The following is an 11,008-nucleotide window of genomic DNA, read 5'->3' as shown; positions in this document are numbered from 1 at the left end:
TCCGCCTTTCAATTATTATGACACACACCATTGTCTTTTATATGAAAAGGTTGGGTGGTCCTCCCTTAAAGAGAGACGTGACGCACATTGGCACATTTTTATTTACAAAGCCTTGACCAGGAAGCTTCCTCGTTATTTAACAGAAATGCTGCAAATTTCAGATGGGCTTTATCAGACCAGCTCCACTGACATGCTTATGCTTTATGTCCCACAAGCCCGGTCTGAGCTGGGAAAGACAGCTTTTAGCTTCAGTGCCCCCGACTCCTGGAATAACTTACAGCAACAAATTAAACTAAATACCTTCATATCTTTTAACCAATTTAAACAAACTATCTTAAATCTGCCAAACTCTACCTGTAACTGTTTTAATTAGACTATATTGTACTTTCACCCATTTAATTTTAATTGCTGCCACTCTTCACCACTATGTAAATGTTTTAATTGTTTTTTTTCTCTTCACCTGTTGTTGTGTATTTGATGTTTTTGCATTGAATATTGTTTATGTATTGTTGTTTTTCCTTTGAATTTGCTTTGAACTCGACATCATTGTAAATGAGGGTCACCCCTCAATTGGTCTCTCGAGGATAAATAAAAGTTAAATGAAATGAAATTAATTAAAGTGAAACATTTTTTTGCTTCTGATTTCCCATTTTACTGCAGAAAACACAATGCAATTTGGTAAAATGAAAGAGAATAGTACAATTTACCCATTTTATCACCTCTTTTATCTTCGTCTTTATTTCAAAATATGAGTTTCTACGATGAATACCACTCACTAAAACTACAAAATAATCTTTTTTGGTGTGTGTGTATGTGTATGTGTGAAAGTGTGTGTGTGTGTGTGAAAGTGTGCTTGTGTGTGTGTATGAGAGGAGAGAAATTACAAGGGGTACAGATTTGCAGCCCCAATATCCTATGACACATGCAAATACACACATCACCCCACACACACACACATACACACACAATCTTATTTTGTCATGGACATGCAGACAGCAGTCCATACTATCCATATCAGAACACCTTTGAAATTTTTCTTTAGATTTTTGGTCGCAGTGGCCAGTAATCCTGAAGTTTGACAGAAAATATGAACATTTCAATTTTTTTCTCGTTTGTGTCACTTGGCATGTTTGTTCCTTGGTTTGGGACCATATGAAATAAATTAATCAACTAGAAATGAGTTAAAACCTAAAATGTGATGCCTTACCTTCAAAATGAATTCAAAAAATATATAAATTCTGATTTTATCTTGCCATGGCCAAGGAATAAAAAATACTGGTTTTATGGTGTTTAATGATTCTAGGAAATGGCACAAGGATTTCAGTGTCTGTGATTTGAGTTCACACAGACTGACTCCTGGAAAATATTTTTTCACTTCAACCATCCTGACTAAAAAAGGTGTTCACTAACTACACATCAGAACTATTTATTGTATTTTTTTATTTTTCTAACTGGTTTGCAGCCATGAATTATACAAGGATGCCAATTTGTTGTAAAGGGTCACCATAGAGGTCAGTGTGGGGGGGGGGTACATTTTTTTATTGACCTAATTTTTACATAACCTTATCAAGTTTACTACAGATAAATGGGAAATTACAGTCAAAAATATGTATAATTTTCAGGGGGGGGGGGGGGGGGTCAAAAATGACATTATAATGGAAGTCAATGGTACAAATTGTGTAGTTAACGGACCCAGTGTAACAAAAACATCTCGCACAGTCAAAACTAATTGGATATGGATAATACTCAGAATATCCAAACTTCATCGAAAAACACACATCCTTACCAAATTTTATGGCTAGGGACAATCACAGCCAAAAAATGATCTAAAAAATTTAACCCCAAATACACAAATTTCCACTAACGGTAATAAGGGTTAAGTAGCCTTAATGTGTTAATTTAATCATGCCCTTCCACAGTCTCTGATAAAAAGCCAGAATGGCTACAACTTTGTTAACAAAGCACTTGAAGGCCAGCTATTCATCCTGTAAAGATTACCATCAGTAGGGTGGAATATAACCCTAGATTAAACTTCCCCATTAGTATATTGAGCAGTTAAAATCAGCTCAACTTTAAAACCCCTACAGCAGTAAAATGCAACGTTATTGCAACAGCTAATACTACATCCCACCTAATAGTAAAACAGTCATTGACCCTTTTACTGAACAACGAGTAGGCTTACTTTTACTGTGATACTTTAAGTACAGTTTGCTGATATACTTATCTTACTTGAGTAAGGGTTTGAATTCAGGCCTTGTACTTGTATTCGAGTTGGTATGTTTACAGTGTGGTATTAGTACTAAGACTTTGAACAATAAATAAACCATCCACCACCCCCCCAACACTCTTAGTATTTTACTTCATGCCATCTTTTTATATTCTGTCTCCACTCCACCGTGAGCCAAGGGTGCATTTATTGAATGACAATAAAAACAAGTCTAAGTCTACGTCTTTATTACCACTGACCATCAATTTGTAGTCAGACATTAAATTAAAATGGCATTTTGGCAAATATTAGGCTATTGAACTAAATATTAATATATCCAGAAAACAAATATGAATAGTTATCTAACTATGGAGGTGTCTATGATGCATGTTCGATTTGATTTTGATTTTCAAGACAGTGGGAAAGACTAAAATGATACGTTTGATTCATACTATCCATCTATCAGCATGAATCCACCCTATTTATCTTAGCATTTCACTTTGTTACTGGTTTTGTGGAATACAATATTCATCTTAATTAATAAGTTTGTTCACATATCATAAATGCTGAATGTCTTTTAAAATCAACCTGCTGGATGATAAAATCAACTGATTTTTGAAGCATAAAAAATTAACAGCTCACAGTAAATGAATACCCTTACTCCAAGAACATCATGGTACCTTATTTTGTAAATGTTCATTTTTAAATAAGCCTTTAGGTATATTGTAAAACAATCTGAATTGTTTTATAGTGTGTGTTGTTTACGCGCCCCACACACATCCTACCTCTACTGCGCGTCTACCTCGCGTCTGCGTCTGACTTTTGGTCACAGACTGTGAAATCAACGTAGAGCGAGCACACATCCAACCTCAGACGCACTGCTGAGGCGCGTCGGAGGCACGTCTGCAGCGCCGCTCCCCTTCACCTCAGGAGGCTCGCCTATTTTTTTCTGAGAGCAGCGCGTCTCTCTCGCGTCTCTGTGCTTTAACTGATAGAGAAATACTCTGCTGACAGTCATACCAGCAGCATTCACTCTAGTTACACGTTTACCCGGTGTGTTTATTTCAAAATAAAACATCCCTCAGTCGTATACGCAAATAATCCCTTTATTTCACGATGTAATTGTGCAATCAAAATCCGAGGGATTCAAAACCTAATTTTCAATTAGTTCTGGCATTTCATTTTTGGATAAATGACACATATAGAGATCCAATATAGTGAAGAAATAAAAAAGATCATGATGAGCGCAACAGTTTTCCGTTGCTCTATCTGTGTCTACGGCCTTCTTCTTCCCCGACCACACCCCCCTCTCTCTCTCCCGTATAAATCAGTAAAGTGATTTTTGAAATACTCTGCTGAGAGTCATATTGACTTCATACTGGCAGCTTTCGCTGTAGTTTCACAATTTCCTGGTGTGTCCCCTTCAAAATAAAACTTCCAACAAGCAGCAGCAGCTGCTGAGACGTTGCATGTGTGTCCGAGAAAAGTCCGAGAGAGGCAGCAGTAAGGTAAGGCGACGCGCTCCAGAGGTAGACGCAGGATGTGTGTGGGGCGCGTAAGTGTATTTATTGGACTCATTGGCAGTACTCCACCTGGTAGTTAAATGCAGCACTTCTTATAACCACTAGATGGCAGACCAGTCAAAGTTTTTATTAGGACCAACTCCTCACCTTACATCTTATAAGAACTCAACTCAATATTTGCAAGGCAAGTGTTTTTACACCTGCAGGAAGCTGATGGATAGGGTTACACACACAAGACAATACAGCGCGAGTTACAAAATCCCCAAACAAGACATCAAAATAACCACAAACCTCAGTTTCAGTCAAAAAAGTTGATGCAGAGTTGAGAATACTCGAGCCCTGAGGGATATGTGTGACCAACCATCGCTGCCTTGACGGTTTAAAGAATTCATTGTTGAAATTCCTCAGTATGAAAGTTAATAACACAGTACTTTTGCCGGCTGAATATCGAAAAAATGTGGAAAATGTCTGCAACCATCATTTCACAACAATTTCAAATGTTTTTGTGTCAGCTAGGCCTTGCACTCAGCTATTTGTACATGGTGTTCCTAAATCACATTGGGCTTCAGATCAGCAGCATTATTCACAGAGGAAAAGGACGCCTTTAAGAGAACAAGGCAATGTTTAAAGTGTTTACAGAACAGACAGAATGAAGTAAATGAATGTGGATTTATGGTTTCTTTATTACATAACATAATACAATAGTTATCCAATAAAATGTTTTCTAGACACAGCTCTCATATAAAATATCTTAAACAGTAGATATACCATATCACCCAAATTTAGTACTGTAATATACTTTATATTTCTTATTTGACATCCATGGGATTACTCCTAAAGTGGCAAATTCCACCAGGCACAGTTGAGGTAGCAAGGTATTTGAGGCCAGTGTATTTGTACATACGTAAAATGCATTTTTAACATATTTTTACTTGCAATCCTGAAATGGTCACTATGCAGAAAATGCCCAACATTAAAGCAACAAATGCAAAGATATTCTGATTCCTAACTTAAAGTATTATAAACTCTAAAAGCATTGAATCGTAGAACTATCATCATGCACAGTCACAGTCTGTGAGCCCGAGCCAAATCTCTTGATCAGACTTTAGAAAGTGTCACCAGAGCAGTGGAAGACGTTATACAACTGTGTTCACCTGATAACTAGTGCACATGATGAACATGATGTTCATAATGAATCAACTGACCTCAATGTGTGATGATTAGTGGAATGCTCCTTTCATAACCTTTAATTACAACCACTTGTTGAATTGATACCATATTTTAAAAAGTATAGAACATACTGTATGTCCCTTGGCATAAAAACATGTGATGTAGTCTGTACAAAGATATATTAGTTGGTCCATATAACAATTCTAATAACATCCATTATGTACACTTAACCTGACATGTTGTGGAAACATCCAGTTAGTTTAAAACATGCTGTTACAAGCTTCCTACAAACGTTATGTTAACACATGGCTGTATTCCAACAAGTGGTCGCAAATGCCCCTAATGCCTCTGGGGTAACTGCCAAACTTGAGGCAAATAAAATCCTTGATTTACAATGTCTATGTGTTAAAATAATCTACCATAAATTACTTTATATAAGACTCCCCAACTTCACACCCTTTAAAAAACTTTGTTGGCAGACATGGAGGAGTGACACGGTTTCCACTTATATTCATTTCACTGTTTTTACCTGCAGTTATGTAAGAACTTATGATAAGTACATCACGTCCTCGTGGACATAGTGTACACCTTTTGTAAACACATATGCACACTACACACGTGCAATGCTATACACAGACATTGCAGACGCTCACACACACACACACACACACACACACACACACACACACACACACACACACACACACACACACACACACACACACGTTGTGGGTGACACATGACAGGGGTCTGAAATTGGAAACTGTTCCCTGGGCTTTGACAGCCTGGTGCTGATTAATTAACTCAAGCTACAGAGTTATGGTTCTTATGCATAGCTCCAGGTACACTTATAGCCACTTCCCAGACATGCAGGGCAACCTGGGGGAAAGTGGCACGGCTTCAACCGTTCAACCCCCTTCCTTCACTTTCAGACACATCAGGATGCTCACATGGACACACTGCACATGGAAGCTTTCTGTCGGGTTATGCCCCTACTAATCCAAAGTTTGCCCTGGTGCACACGGATCAGGCATGCAGGGCCTGCCCACACGGAGCTGTAGAATCTGGAGTGCTGACATTTTCCTTTTCTCTCTCGCCTTCCCAGAATGCTCCCTCGACACTCTCTCTTGTTTCACTTCTTTTAACTCCCTGACAGGAAGCAAATCTCAGGGGCAAGAGGTGCATCTCCCTCCGCTCTCTCTCCCCCCTCCCTCCCCTCCCTCTGCTCTTCATTAGTGTGCGAAAAGTCGGTGCAAGTTTGGATCAGTTATTTCAGTCTGGCCAGAACCCGTCTTTGTCAGAATAATCCTCCAACGCCGCCTGGGGCTGAAACCCTAGCCGGCTCTTGATATAGACCCATGGTCAGCACTGGCTCTGATATAGGATTCTAGCACCTGAACACACTCCCACCCAACATGGGACCTGTTGAACCGGCTCACCCCACTGATGCACGCAGGCACACACACACACACACACACACACACACACACACACACACACACACACACACACACACACTCTCTGTCTCTCTCTCACACACACACACACACACACACACACACACACACACACACACCTTCCCTGATCTCTCACGCACTCTTGCTCTCTTCACTTGTTGCCTCTCCATCTCTCACTACTTGCTATGTAGAGCACCGAAAGCCCCTATTTAATTATGATCTAATTTTTTCCCCTTTTATCTGCATCATTCAACCACCTCGACACGTTCGTTTAAACATGGACAGTCTTGTGGTGGCCTTTAAAGGGACTCCTGCAGAAACTAGAAACGTTGTCCATCACTCTGTCTGTATGTCTGTCTGTCTGTCTGTCTGTCTGTCAGCCTGTTTACTTGTGGTTCTATTTGCGTTGTGATTTTGCCCCCGGCCTGGTTCACCTCAGTGAAGCGTGATAAAACCCTCGGAGGACGGGGATAGGTGCTTTCCTCTGCTCTTGTTGCTTTGGAGACTGATGTACAGCTCCTCGGAGACTACAGCTCTTAAGGGCAGCAGTGTGGAACCAGCTCCCTCTTTAGCTGTCGTCCCCCTTCTCTCTTTTCGCACACTGTCCCTCTCCATTCTCATTTCACTGAGCTCATAAGAAATCCCACCGACAAGTCACGGACATTATCAGCTTCAAGGCAATCTAGTCTTGTGACAGAGCGGTACAGAGAGTACAAAAGTCGCCTCCAATCTCTGCTGTGCAACACAGGCCTCTGGAGTTGGAAGTGCAATATGGTCTGCAGGCAACGATTGTGGTTTGTGTGTGTGTGTGTGTGTACACGTGGGTATGCTGCGGGAGTCTATAGAATATCATTTATTAATATAGCTCATTTATATTTAAGTATAACTGCAACAGTGGGTTCATTCACGTTATTCTCACGGAACACTTTTGCCTGCTAGTGCATTCCACTTAAAAGCCTGAAGGGGGAAAAAACTAACATTCATTTCAGTTTTCTCTCTCTGTGTCTCTCTATCTCTCTCTGTCTCTCTCTCTCTCCCTCCCTCAAATACCTGCATGTGTAAAACCAAACATGGAAAGGCACGCGTCGCGCACAGGTCGACTTCAACAAGAGAGCTTCACAATGCCATAGAAATCTGCACATGCACCCATACAAAGCAAATAGATGGCCTCCTTTATAGGACCACAGGGAGCATGTGACCACCACTGTAATCCCCCTTTCATCTATGAACAGATCCCTAAACAACATGGGTCCCTTCAGAGGCATGAGGGCCCTCAGTGGTTGCGAGTGCTGGCCTTTTTCTTTTAACACTGACCCCAGGCCTGCTGTGGGGCTGAGGAGAGAGGGAAAGATGGTGGTGACTGAGACATAAAGGGGAGATGATGCAAAAACAAAGAAAAGTTTCAAAATTACATTTTAGAAAATTGTATAAAGAGAGTACAAAACATTGAGCAGTGACCTGCTTGAATTAAAGAAATGCATTCTTTATTTCAATCGAGGTCAGTGGGACAACCTGTTATGTGTGAGCAGTTGCTCTCAGGTTTTAGTCACATGGACATTCCTGTCCCCCCTCCTGCTCCCCAATAAACAACAGAGTGTTTGATGACAGGGGACGATTATTTAACCTACTTCGGCGGACAGCTCCTCTTCTGTCCAGCTCAGCTGTAAAGAATGCCCTAATTTCATTTCCAGGCCATTTTCAAACAAACAGCCACGCACATACTGTAAAAATGCACCGCTCGTCTCTCTCTTTTTCATGTATCTATACGTCACACTATCTGTCTTTTGTGTCTTTCTTTGCACACACACACACACACACACACACACACAAACACACACACACACACACACACACACACACAAACACACACACACACACACACACAGGTCTGCTTCTGCTGACCCAGTGATATCAGGCAGTAGGATGCCCCAGTTCTCTCACACAGAGAGAGTCTCTGCCATTAGTTGTGCTTTGGCACAACACTGATTTCTTCACAGACACAACAATGTCATGCTGCTGTTTCTCTGTGATTGACTCCAGGCCACTCATAAGGAAACGTGTCTGTTTGGGCACAAACAGATAAGTCTAGTATAAGCTGCTATGATTGACTACAATATGATTGGGTTTATAAACTGCCCTCTAGAGGTTAAAGTTACACTGTGGAGATGACTTTCTTATCTAGCTGTGTATGAGCATGCTCTGTGTGTGTGTGTGTGTGTGTGTGTGTGTGTGTGTGTGTGTGTGTGTGTGTGTGTGTGTGTGTGTGTGTATAAACTATCTGCCGTTACGTTTGTACAATACAACACTGGAGGATAATGTTTCCTTTACCTATAAACCGTCTGTTAATCAATAATGTATCAATAACAACCACTTATCCATACTTATCCCCCTTCTCCAGTTGTCAAGTCCATGCAGAAGGCTGACAGCTGACTCTGAGCCTGTCTGTCTGTTCTCTCTGTCCCAAACCCTCTTTTATGATTAATTCTAGCTGAGTTTAGTATTTTTGGTGAAAACAGAAGAAGGTGTTTTACGCTTTAATTTCTATATAATTAATATTATTATATAGACGTATTATACAAATAACTTATAGCGTTTTGATATTTGAGCTTTGTAAGCGCAACCTGTTGACAGAGCCGGACTAAGTTAAAGTAATTGCTGCTGGCATAAATGCCATGACCTAAATAATGACCTATATGTTATATATATACCGGTCTATACTGTATACATATATTTGCTATACATGCTATATATACATATACTGTATATAGTATACTAAATACATAAAATATTGATATATATATACAGTATATCTACATGCTCAATATAGGGGAGAACGGGGGAATCTGAGGCATCGGGTAATGTGAATCTAGGCAACGGAAAACATTTGTGGTCATGTGAGATATATGTTTTCAAGCCCCTCTCATTTCCCCATGGCCCTGAAAAAGAGGACCTCATGGTGCTTTGGTAAGCATGTTTTTTCACCAAAATAGGTATTTTGCATGTAAAAGTACATTTTCTTGCTGTCAACTTAATCAACTGTTGTGCCAAAGCAAATGTATTCACGTAGAAAAACTTCTATCATACGTGTTGATGAACTACCAACAAATGAAACCATGTGATGCTGATAACTGAAGATTAGCCTGAAATGCTAAGAGAGGTAGTTTTTTCTCAAATTGTGGTGGTGGGGGAAAGTGAGCCAAATGCTGTGGGGGAAAGTGAGCCACTGTCTCACTTTCCCCCACCATGAGGCACAAGTTAAGTTTAGTCTTAAACATATTTTAATGTAATATTACATGACATATCCTTTATTTTAATGTCATACACAATGTAGAAAAGCCATCATGCCAAGGAAATACACCAGGAAGACGACCTGGGGCAACCACACGGAAAGAGCACCTTCTCATCTGTCCCTGTAACCTTCAGGGCTGGAATGTAGAGTAGGCCTAGTTGTAGAGTATGACAGGCTGATGTTATAATCCAGTTGGGTCTTCTCCTGTGTTCTGAGTCCCAGGCTGTTCTCGCTGGTTCTGATTTTCCTATGCTTTGGCCCCCAGACACTAGCTGGCTCTAAGGGTCCTGTGTTCTGACCCCCAGACTGTGTTCTAATCTAACTGGTTCTATCTTTCATTTGAATCTTATTAAAACCTTTTGAATTATAATATGTTGTATTTGATTTTGTTCAGAGTTACTTTCAAGTGTTTAGAAAATTTGCTTTGCTTAATTGACCAAACCCCATCATTCTTTTACTAGTCCGACATTAGTTCTGGAATGTGTGGCTAGCTTTCAGGATTCTTACTGTTACAATATGTGTTGTTATGGTAGTTTCAGAGTGGAAAAAGTAAGTGGATCAGTTTACCCCACAGCTGGGGTAAAGTGAGCCACATGACAACTTTTTTTAAAACAATCATATTTTCACTGCCCTTTGTCTTGAAAAAATTCTGCTAATGCCCATTTCTAGGAAACATCCTGAATTAATGGGAAATGTGTACATTTGAGTGATATATCATTTTAGCTCCCTTAGAGAGGAGCAAATGTAAAAAGTGGCTCAGATTACCCCGTTCTCCCCTATATACAAAATATGTTAAATATAATAGATTCCTCTCATGTTGTCTAGGTTTTAAACATCCTTTTTTATGTCTCTGTCTGTCTGTCTTTTTTCATCCCTGGAGAGGCCCTTGTAATCCATTAATCCATCTTAATCCAAACCGAGATTACACGAGGTGAAAGAGCTACTTTGTGCATGACGATTATCCTCCACTTTAATAGTTTCCATATACTTTATGGCTGTGTTTTCTGTATGTTCGCACACTAGCATGTTTTTGTAAGTGTATAGAATAGAATATATCTGCATGAGTGAAGTGTACTGGTCCTTGTTTAATGAGCAGCTGTTCTGTTCCTGCTGCCTCCTCTTGGTTCTTCATCCCTTCCCTCTGGTCTGTGCATTAGCAGGTCAGTCAGTGCTCTTTAATCCTGCCAGTCTGATCCCCATCACATTTCACCTCCTACGCTCGGCCTACTGCCCCACTGCTCGCCTAGCCGCAGACTCCATACTCCTCAGCTAACTGGCTCTAGTTTAGCTTTATCTGGTTCACCTGTAACATTGACCCTTAACAGAACACTCACTCATACTTCTACCAGTCTCTAACCATTCA

The sequence above is a fragment of the Ammodytes marinus genome (assembly GCF_949987685.1).
Source record: "Ammodytes marinus genome assembly, chromosome: 4".
Lineage (NCBI taxonomy): Eukaryota > Metazoa > Chordata > Actinopteri > Uranoscopiformes > Ammodytidae > Ammodytes > Ammodytes marinus.
Note: the sequence above shows the minus strand (reverse complement) of the source record.